This window comes from Macaca mulatta, chromosome 2 (genome assembly GCF_049350105.2).
Source record: "Macaca mulatta isolate MMU2019108-1 chromosome 2, T2T-MMU8v2.0, whole genome shotgun sequence".
NCBI classification, from domain to species: domain Eukaryota; kingdom Metazoa; phylum Chordata; class Mammalia; order Primates; family Cercopithecidae; genus Macaca; species Macaca mulatta.
In genome coordinates, this window is record NC_133407.1 from 158,082,459 (window position 1) to 158,093,672 (window position 11,214).

General features: G+C 40.0%; 1 pseudogene across 1 annotated transcript; it reads right to left on the bottom strand.

Annotated features, from left to right (window-relative positions):
* Positions 1-4,993: 4,993 nt before the first annotated feature.
* Positions 4,994-7,910, bottom strand: LOC716130 (NADPH-dependent 3-demethoxyubiquinone 3-hydroxylase, mitochondrial pseudogene; annotated as a pseudogene). The gene has a single exon (XR_001442852.3). The product of XR_001442852.3 is annotated as an NADPH-dependent 3-demethoxyubiquinone 3-hydroxylase, mitochondrial pseudogene (transcript).
* Between the last annotated feature and the right edge of the window lie 3,304 nt (positions 7,911-11,214).

An 11,214-nucleotide genomic window follows, 5' to 3' on the forward strand; every position in this document is an offset into this window, starting at 1 on the left:
CACCCTGAATCGTCTACCTCTTGGATGGGTTTTATATGGAAAAATCAGTTTAAAGAACTAATTTCCTGACAAGTATCAAGTGTTTCAAGTATTCCAGCTGGAATTTTGAGCTGAGTTTTTGTCATTTCCCTTTTGGTTCCGTAGACAAGAGCTAGGAAGGAAAGAGAGGCAGAAACTACCCACCCATACCTGCCTCACAACCCTAGCAGGGACAGGCAGGATCTGCCCAGCCCTCTGCCCCTGCACACCAGACCCCCTGGCTTCCTCCCAGCCATCCAGTCGTTCCCCTCGAAAGGCACCCTGCCCTGGGTCTAGGTCGCTGAAGGAGCGAGGTCTTCCAGCTGGGATAGTCTAAATTTTATGACTGTCCCCACCTGGCCCCAGACAGTCTACCTGTGGACCTCCTGGTGCACGCCTCCTCTCTGGCCTGGCAAACTTCCCACAGCCCTTTGCTTGGCTCTGTCCCCACCCCACCCTTTCTTGCTCGGCCTACTCAACAGCTAAGCCTTATCACATTTGCCAAGACTCAGCCCTCCTTTTCCATCAAAATCCCAAAACAAGCTCATCTCCTCTAGGATGTCTGGCTTGAGTAACATAAGTATTATCTCAAAGTGCTTCTCCTTCTATACAGACAAGATCATCAGCAGGTATTTTTACACATCACCGGTTTCCATTCTTTGTACTGACCTAGGGAGTAAGCGTGTACCTTCTCCCCATTTTGGAGGCAGAGTGGCCTTCCTGGTAATAACTAGTTCCTGGTAATAACTAGTTCAAGCATAAGGCAAAGGCAGTTGATGCGTTCTGAGTGGACTGCTAATAACAGTAGGATGACCAGCAGCCCAGAAGCATCCCATCAGCTGACTGCAACAGGCATGTCATTGAGCTCAGCTGAGATTAGCTTTGCCTAAATCAGCAGAACTTTATAGGAGACCCAAAGACTCCTAAGAAATAATAAAACTGCTTTTTAAAAAGTAGCTATTTTTAATAGTTATTAAGTATTGTGTGGCTTCCAAGGGTAGGTCTTAAAAGACACTGCAAGCTCCGACCTGGGCTCCCTCTTCGATCACTAGCTCTGGGGAAGCCAGCTGCCATGCCGTAAAGACACTCAAGCAGCCCCACAGAGAGGTCCACAAGGCAACGAGCTGAGTCCTCCCACCAACAGCCAGTAAGGAGCTAAGCCTCCTGCCACAGTCACGGGAGTGAGCCTTGGATGCGGGTCCTCCAGTGTCAGTCAAGCCTCCAAGACTGCAGCCCCTGCCAACATCCTGACTGAAACTGCAAAATCATCCAGCCAAGCTGCTTCCAAATTCCCAGCTGGGAGATGATAAACGTCTCAAGCTGCTAAGTTTCAGGGTAATTTGTTACACGGCAATAGATAACAAATGCGTTCCCTCTCTCCCCCTGCTTTTCCAACTTTAATCCATTCCTCCTTCCTTCATACTCACCATAGGCCACATAATGGGGGAACAAGGATGCGACAAGACAGGATTCTGGGGAACTGAGCTCAAAAGGGAAGGTTCTAATGAACACTTGCTCTACTGAAGTGGAAGAAGCAAAAGCTTGTGAGCAGCACCGAGCCTGCACTTACTTTACCTGGAAGTTGTATGCCATGAACCATGTTGTTGTGAACATAAAAACCAAATGTGGAGGCCCTTTCTCCTCTGCAAGGAAATAGTACACCTGATATTACTTAAACAAGCAAGTGATAAGCCTCACCTGACATGCTGAAAAATGACATGTTGGGGATTTTACTGTAAGAAACAAAATACACATTGGCAGAAATGTGGCATTTGGTAAAAAGTGGCTTGAATTCTTTCCATCTGCTACACTGATTTTCTCACACATCACCAAAATCAGAAAGCAAACCCAGCTCCGAGCGGATGAAATATGGAAACAAGTGTGAAGAAAGCAGGCCTAAGGAGCTCAGTGACTCAGAGATTAGCCACTGGCATCTCACTGCTGGGACCCTGGGCATTATATGGTGTAATGCCAGTAGCAGGGAATAAAGCTCAGAATATTCACTGTCCTCAAAGGATTTAATTAGGAATAAGTGAGATTGTGAATATAAACTTGTTGGTATGCTAAAAAGCATCTTATAAGAGGTTATGATGCTCCTGTTTTGAAGTTATAAATTTTTTTTGCCAATTTTGTCTACTTAAAGTTAGTAAATTAAGTCACTGGTATCATGTGAATTTAAAAATTTTCACATATTTTTGTGTCTGACTTTATGCCAAGAGTCCAAATAAAGAGTATTTAGTTAGTAATCTGGATAGCATAGCAGATACACATATCATTAGATTATAGACAAAATAGCTATACTTCTGAGAGAGTTGTAAAATTGCTGTTTACCATTATGGAAACTGAGATGAAGAAAGTCTTTGTAAATTGTACCTTGTAACCTCAGCAATCTAGTAGCTAAGTTATCAAATACTGAAGTTATGTAGAATGTTAAAACAACAGTCCTATTTAGAAATCTAAGCACAAATGGTTTGGAGTCCTCATCCAAATAAGTAGTCCTCATCCATTGTCTCTCTATACATGTATTTATGTATACATGTACTGGTAAGACAGAAAGAGCTACAACTATGTATTAAATGAGATAATATGTTTTGTAAAAATATGAATACATACACTTATGTACTGTACATATATATAATTACATATACATATGTATTACATATATATGAATACATATATAGGTATATTGTATATACATACACATATACTTACACATCTTCATGAGACCAATGCCAGGTCTCTATCCCAGAACAATTATGTTGGAATATATAGGATGACTGTGGCACTCATGCATAGTAAAATCTCCCCGGGTCATCTTAATCAGGGCTGAGAACCACTGCTACACCTCTGCAACTGAAAGTCCTCTGAGTAGCTCATATTCTGTATGCACTTAAGTTACACTGGCTCATATGTGTCTATTCAGACTAGAATGACAATACTAATGGCAATATGAAAAGTCTTCATCTGATAAACTAATTCACTGAACTTTTCATTGCCTCCTAGGAAGGTACAACAGATATCAGTTACCTCCTGGTTTCCATTGTGGTGGGTGGAGGCACAGTATACTTTATGATGCCAAAAATGGTGTGATGGAGGGCCTTTCCTCTTTTACCTAGTCTCTATATTGCTTTTCATCTTTCTCATAGCCACATACTAGACCTCTCCAAGTCTGGACTGACAATTTTATTTTTAGGTATTTATTTGTAGTTATTGAGACTCTAAGCCCTCATCATCTTCCACGGCTACTCCAGAAATTCTAACCTTCTTAGTGGTCCTAGAGTCCAAGGGAGCCTTCATGAGTTATGACTCCCCACACCTGTCTCTTCTCTGGGACTGTATAAGCTTTGGTGGTCTGGAAGATAGTGAGGAGGTCTATGTTGCAGGTGAATTGAGCAGGGGGCAGGAGACAGGAGACACAAAGAGGGAAGAGAGAGACAGTGTTTATTCCCAAGTAAATGCCACAGCATTGACTAGTTAAAATTTCAATTCCCCTTATATTTTAGAAGATTTAGAACTACTAATAAATGCTAATTCCCATGGAGTTCTCACATTAATGGAAAACTCAAAATGAAATACTGATTGGATATATGCTAACATGTTGGTGGTCATCACGCAGATTTCAAACTAAAAAGTACTGTTTTGATTTCAAATTACTGACCAGTTTCTCACCTTTTATACTTAGAATAAAATGTGTCAAAGGCAAACGGTATCCAAACAAATGTTTTGTAGAATCTAAGAAAGGACATTTCTGAGGACATTGAGCCCTTATAGGAACATATGCATATTCAGCCCTCAAAACTAAAATCAAGCTATCTGTGAAAAACTTTTGTGATGTGCCACTTTATATTACTGAATGCAACTTGTGTTGTCATTACAAATGATCCAGATACATGTTTTGTAGAATCCAGAAAATAATATTTCAGAGGTTTGAGGCCTGTATGTAAATATGAATATGCAGTTTTAAAAATTATAAACAAGCTGTGTGTGAATATGGTTTGTGTTGTGCTGTTTTCTATCACTGAGTGGAATCAATGCTTTGATTGAACAGATTCTAAACATGTGTTCTGTAGAAATCTAAGAAATGACATTTCAGAGCCCATTGAGCTTTTAGAGGAACATACAAATATCCAACCCTAGCAAGTAAAAAGAAGCTATCTGTGAAAGAGCTTTGTGACATGCTGTTTTATATTTGGAGACTGAACCTGGGTTTTCATTAAACAAGTTCCAGTCACTCTTTTTGCAGGATCTAACAAGTGACATTTCTTAGCCTATTGAACCCTTATAGGAACATTTGAATATACAGCCCTAAAAATTAGAAACAAGCTGTTTGTGAAAGTGCTTTGGAATGTGCAGTTTCATAATACAAGATTGATCTTTGGTTTTGATTAAAGAGGTTCCAAACAATTTTTTTAGAATATAAGAAGTGACATTTCTCAACCTATTGTGCCTTTATAGGAACATATGAATGTCCAGCCCTAAAATTTACAAACAAGCTATCTGTGAAAACACTTTGTGATATGCTGTTCTATATTACAGTATAGAACCTACCATTTGATTAGACAGGCTCCAAGTACATTTTTTTTTTTTAAAGGCACAAAACCTTTACTCATTAAAAGGGAAGACAACTTTCCAAACAATTTGTCTCTTGCCTTTCCCTTCTTTTTTTGGTAGTTTATTTGCAAGGCAAACAAAAATCTTTCATTATCCTTTACTATTACATAAAAATCTTGTTCAAGACAGTCAAATTTCATCCTTGCATCAGTCTACTATTAATGTCATCCCCAATTTTTAGTAATACCTTATAGATAAATCTATCCAATCTTAACTAGTTTGTCATGAGGTGAGATTCTTGTAAACCTTTTATAACCCTTTACAAATTCTTGTTAAAGAGCAGACCAATGCCTTAAGAAAACCTTGTTGTGCTTTTATTTCAAGGTTCAATTTACAGAAAAATCAAATAATATCCCTTTGAATTTAATCAGTATGTTCACACAGAGCATTTATTTTATAAGATTAATTTTTACAAACCATCCACAACTTGTTCAAACCTTTAGGTTTATCTTATCTAATTTCAAACAAACACCCAGCCTTAATTTATTACAATTATGATTCGTAGACTTTCACCCAATTACGTAAAATTAAATTCACTCTTGGTTGAGGAAGAGAGAGAGGTAGCAGAGGATTAATCCAAATGATCCTGGTGTCCACTACCCTTCAAAGCCAGACCCTGGTGGGGCAAGTCCTGCCAAGTCATCAGGTGCTGATTAAACGCAGAGGACTGGGTGGGAAGCAAATTCCTAAAATGTGGTTCTTTCCCAGAAACATCTTATAATCTAGTTCAGCGCCTTGCAGCTCCAACTCACACCAGAATCACCTGGGAGCTTCTGAAACCATTCTGACCCTGAACTCCACCCTAAATAAATCAAAACTCTTGGTCCACAAACTGAAGAAAAAAGTTTAATCTCCATGGGACATTCTAATGGGCAGCCAGAGAGGAGATCCACTGATCTAGGTTTTTCATACATCACTTAAAAATTTGCAAATTATAAAATATTTCATTAAAGTATGAAAATTTGAATCAGTTTGGGTTTTTTTTTTGGGGGGGGGGTGGCAAAAGACCTTAAGGAAAAGATAAGATTGTAATTCAATTTCACAAATAATCCACAACTTAGTATAGTCTTTGATGGAAGCAACACGCCTGTCTTAGTCTGTTCAGGCTGCTATAACAAAATACCACAGTCAGTCGGGTGCGGTGGCTCACGCCTGTAATCCCAGCACTTTGGGAGGCTGAGGCAGGTGGATCACGAGGTCAGGAGATCCAGACAATCCTGGCTCACACGGTGAAACCCCGTCTCTACTAAAAACACAAAAAAATTAGCCGGGCGTGGTGGCGGGCGCCTGTAGTCCCAGCTACTCGAGAGGCTGAGGCAGGAGAATGGCGTGATCCCAGGAGGCAGAGCTTGCAGTGAGCCGAGATCGCGCCACTGCACTCCAGCCTGGGTGACAGAGCGAGACTCTGTCTCAAAAAAAAAAAAATTACCACAGTCTGGGTGGCTTATAAACATCAAACATTTATTGCTCAGTCCTAGAGGCTGGGAAGTCCGTGATCAAAGTGCTGGTTGATGTGTGCTTGTGAAGGGTCTGCTTCCTCAGAGCCCACACCCCTTGAAGTCTCACACTGTGGAGAGGATGAGGTGTCTCTCTAGGACCTTTCATAAGGCACTGATCCCATTCATGAGGGCTCCACCCTCATAACCTCACACTTCCCAAAGGTCCCACCTTCTATCAACTTGAGGGTGAAGATTTCATCATATGAATTATGGGGAGACATAGACATCCAGACTGTAGCACTTTCCCACCCCTTATCACCCACAATTCAGAACGGAAACGATGGTCTTTGACTTACTTGATGGACTTCATAGTTCTGCTTGCCCAATCTCAAATACTGTCATGTTTCCAATTATCTTTTGTTATCAGTAAACCAAATTGTTTTTTCTCCTAAAGATTCCCGTTACATTATTAATGATTTCTCCTTGATGTTTTAGGAGAAAATGAGCCTGGTGAAGTGGCTCACACCTGTAATCCCAGCACTTTGGGAGGTAGAAATGGGAGGATCACTGAGTCCAGGAGTTAGAGACCAGCCTGGCAACATAGTGAGACTTTGCCTCTACAAAAAAATAGAAAGAATTAGCCAGGTGTGGTGGTGCACACCTGTAGTCCCAGCTACTTGGAAGGCTGAGGTGGGTGGATTGCTTGAGGCTGGGAGGTCGAGGCTGCAGTGAGCTGTGACCCAGCCTGGGCAAAAGAGTGAGACCCTGTCTCTAAAAAAAAAAAAAAAGTGTATATATATATACACACACACACACATATGTAAAAGAAAAACATGTATATAAAAGAAAATTAAGTATGAGACCAAACAAGGTTCAGCTTTGTTGTGACTTGAACAAGGCTGGTGACCTGTCGGTCTCATGGCAGAAAACACAACCCAGAGAAAAATCAACACTGCAGTTTTGTTGTTTTTTTTTTAAAAAGAAACCTTATAATTTAATTAACAAAATTCACATTGTACAAAAGTACAATGATAACTGTACACTTGTTTCTCTGCAAATGTCACTTGGTAAATTACTATCATCTTTTATAGGCAGGCATAACTGGACACACTTTACAATCTTTCTGATAAATATATAGCCACTTTGCATCCAGCTTGGATAACGCTCTTCAGGACGGCATAGGCTGGAGCCAATTCGGCATCATGTTCAAGGCCTGTGTCATGGTGCTCAAGCTCTTCATCCCGAAATTTCTTTATCACCTGAAGAAGTTCCTCGTGTTTTTCAGGGTCCTCCTCCATCAGCTTCCTGATCTGGTTGTTGTAGTGATGTGCTATGCTCTCTTCCACCACCACGGTGCAGGCCATTGCACCTTCCTTCCCGAGCAAGGCGGTCCCTGCCCCCAGTGCAAACCCCAGCACATTCCAAAAGGGCATCAGAACTGTCGGCCGGACCCTGAACGTAACCATCAACTCACTGAACTTTTTCAAATGGTCCTTTTCTTGATCCCACATTTTCTGAATGACTGGCCCGACGCTTGTCCGACCCAGGACGGCCATCTGCCCGGCATAGATGCGGTTTGCTCCATATTCGCCTGCATGATCCACCCAGATTATTCGATCCACAACTGCCCAATTGATATTGTCTAAGGTCATTCCTGAACTGCGAAATCTGACAATGATCCTTCTTCCATAAGCTGAGAGCGACCGCCGGGCGCCCGTGCGCAGCCGCCACAGGCAGGGAGCCGCCGCCGCCCTGGCGCAACTCATTGCCGGCACAAAAGAGCAACCACTTCGTTGAACGGAGCGGGCCAGTACTCCAAGTACACATTTTTTAGAATTCATGAAGTGACGTTTCTTAGCCTATTGAATAATTAGAAAAACATGCAAATATCCAGCCCTAAAAACTGGAAACAAGCTATCTGTGAAAATGATTTGTGATGTGCTGTTTTATATCACAGAATGGAACCTAGGTTTTGATTCGAGAGGTTCAAAACAATTTTTTTTAGATTAAGAAGTGACATTTCTGATATTATTGAGCCATTAGAGGAACATATGAATAACCATCCTTAAAAACTAGAAAGAAGCCATCTGTGCAAAGACTTAGTGGATGTGCTGATCGTATCACAGAATAGAACCTTGTTTTGATTCAATAGGTTCAAAACACTAATTTTGTAGATTCTAAGAAGTGACTTAGATTCTTTTTGAGCTTATTGAGCTCCTGAGCAGCTGGGATTACACGTGCATGCCACCACGCCCAACTAATTTTTGTAGAGTCTACGAAGTGACATTTCTGGGCCCATTGAGGCCTATTAAAAAGAAATGAATATCCAACCCTGAAAACTAAAAATAAGCTATCAAGGAAAACGACTTGCAATGTGTTGTTTCATATCACAGAACGGAACATGTGTTTCAATTCACAGAGTTCCAAACATTCTTTATGTAGAATCTATGAACTGATATTTCTGAGCCCATTGAGGCCTATTAGGAAATAACAAATATCCAGTCTTAAAAACTAAAAACAAGGTATCAGTGAAAGCACTTTTTAATGTGCTGTTTCATTTCACAGAATGGAACCTGTGTTGTGAGTCCCCGGATTCCAAACACTCTTTTTGTAGAATCTATGAAGTGACATTTCTTATCTCATGGAGGCCTATTAAGAAAATATGGGGCAGGGTGCAGTGGCTCATGCCTGTAATCCCAGCACTTTGGGAGATTGATCTGAGGCAGGCAGATCAATTGAGGTCAGGAGTTTCAGACCAGCCTGGCCAACATGGTGAAACCTTGTTTCTACTAAAAATACAAAAATTAGCCAAGTGTGGTGGCAGGCAACTGTAATCCCAGATCCTCAGGAGGCTAAGGAAAGAGAATTGCTTGAACCCAGGAGGCAGAGGTTGCAGTGAGCTGAGATCATACCACTGTACTCCAATCTGGGTGATAGAGCAAAATTCAATCTCAAATTAAATATATATATATATATATCTAGATATATATAGGATATCTAGATATATATATATCTATATCCCTAAAACTAGAAACAAACTGTCTTTCAAAATCCTTTGCGAGGCTGGGCACAGTGGCTCATGCCTGTAATCCCAGCACTTTGGGAGGCCAAGGCAGGTAGATCACCTGAGGTCAGGAGTTCAAGACCACCCTGGCCAACTTGGTGAAACTGGTCTCTACTAAAAAATATATAAAAAATTATAATATATAATATAATATATTAAAAATATATTTTAAAAAATTAGCCAGGCGTGGTAGTGCATGCTTGTAATTCCAGCTACTTGGGAGGCTGAGACAGGAGAATCACTTGAACCAGGGAGGTGGAGGTTTCGGTGAGCCAAGATTGCACCATTGCACTCCAGCCTGGGTGACAAGAGTGAAACTCCATCTCAAAAAAAAAAAAAAAAGAAAAAAAAGAAATGAAAAGAAAATCCTCTGTGATGCGCTTTCTATTATAACAGAATGGAACCTGTATTTTGATTCACCAGGTCCCAAACACTCTTTTTGTAGAATGTACAAAGTGACATTTCTGAGCCGATTGAGGCCTATTAGGAACAAATGAATATCCAGCCCTAAAAAGTAGAAACAAGCTATCTGTGAAAATGCTTTGCAATGTGCTTTTCAATATTACAGAATGGAACCTGTGTTTTGATTCACCACACCTGGTTACAAACACTCTTCTTGTAGAATATACAAAGTGATATTTCTGAGCCCATTGAGGCCTATTAAAAATAAATAAATATCCAGTCCCAAAAACTAGAACAAAGCTATCAGTGAAAACGCTCTGTGATTTGCTGTTTCATATTGCAGAATAGAACCTGTGTTTTGGTTCACCAAGTTCCAAACACGCTTTTTGTAGAATCTACAAAGTGACATTTTTCATCTCATTGAGGCCTATTAAGAAATATGAATATACAACCCTAAGAACTAGAAACAAGCTACCTGTGAAAACACTTTGTGATGTGCTTATTTATATCAAAGAATGGAACCTGTGTTTTCATTCATCAGGTTCCAAACATGCTTTATGTAGAATCTCTAAAGTGACATTACTGAGCTTATTGAGGCTAGATAGGGAAAAGTGAATAATCAGCCCTAAAAAGTAGAAACAAGCTATCTGTGAAAATGTTTTGCAATGTGCTGTTTTATATCACAAAGTGGAACCTGTGTTTTGACTCACCAAGTTCCAAACTCACTTTTTGTGGAATATACTAAATGATATTTCAGAGCCCATTTTGGCCTATAGAGAAAAAATTGAATATCCAGCCCTAAAATCTAGAAACAAGCTAACTGTGAAAATTTTTTGTGATGTGCTGTTTTATATTACAGAATGGAAACTGTGTTTTGATTCACCAGGTTTGCAGCACTCTGTTTGAAGAGTCTCTGAAGTGACATTTCTAAGCCCATTGAGACCTTGAAAGAACATACGAATATCCAGCCCTAAAAATTAGAAACAAGCTATCTGTGAAAACACTTTGTGATGTGCTGTTTTGTATCACTGAATGGAACATGTGTTTTGATTCACCAGGTTCCAAACACCTTTTTTGTAGAATCTACAAAGTGATATTTCTGAGCTCTTTGAGGCCTATTAAAAAGAAATGAATATCCAGCTCTGATTGTTTTCTCACCTAGCTTGTTTTTAGTTCTCAGAGCTGGCAAGAAAACCATTTGTGATGTGCTCTTTCATGTCACAGATGGAACGGTTTTTCAATTCACCGAGTTCCAAACACTCTTTATGTAGAACCTACAAAGTGACATTTCTGAGCACACTGAGGTTCCACAGGAACAATGGAATAACCAGCCCTGAAAACTAGAACCAGTGTATCTGTCAAAACACTTTGTGATATGCTGTTTCATATCACAGAATGGAATTTATGTTTTGATTTACCAGGTTTGTGCACTCTTTTTGATAAATCTATGAAGTGACATTCTTAAGCTCATTGAGGCCTTACAGGAACGTATGATTATCGAGCCCTAAAAGCTATAAACAAGCTATAAGTGAAAACGCTTTGTTATGAGCTGTTTCATATCACAGAATGGAACTTGTGTTTTGATTCACCAGGTTCTAAACACTCTTTTTTGTAGAATCTACAAAGTGACATTTCTGAGCCCATTGAGGAGTATTAAGAAGAAATTAATATCTAGCCCTA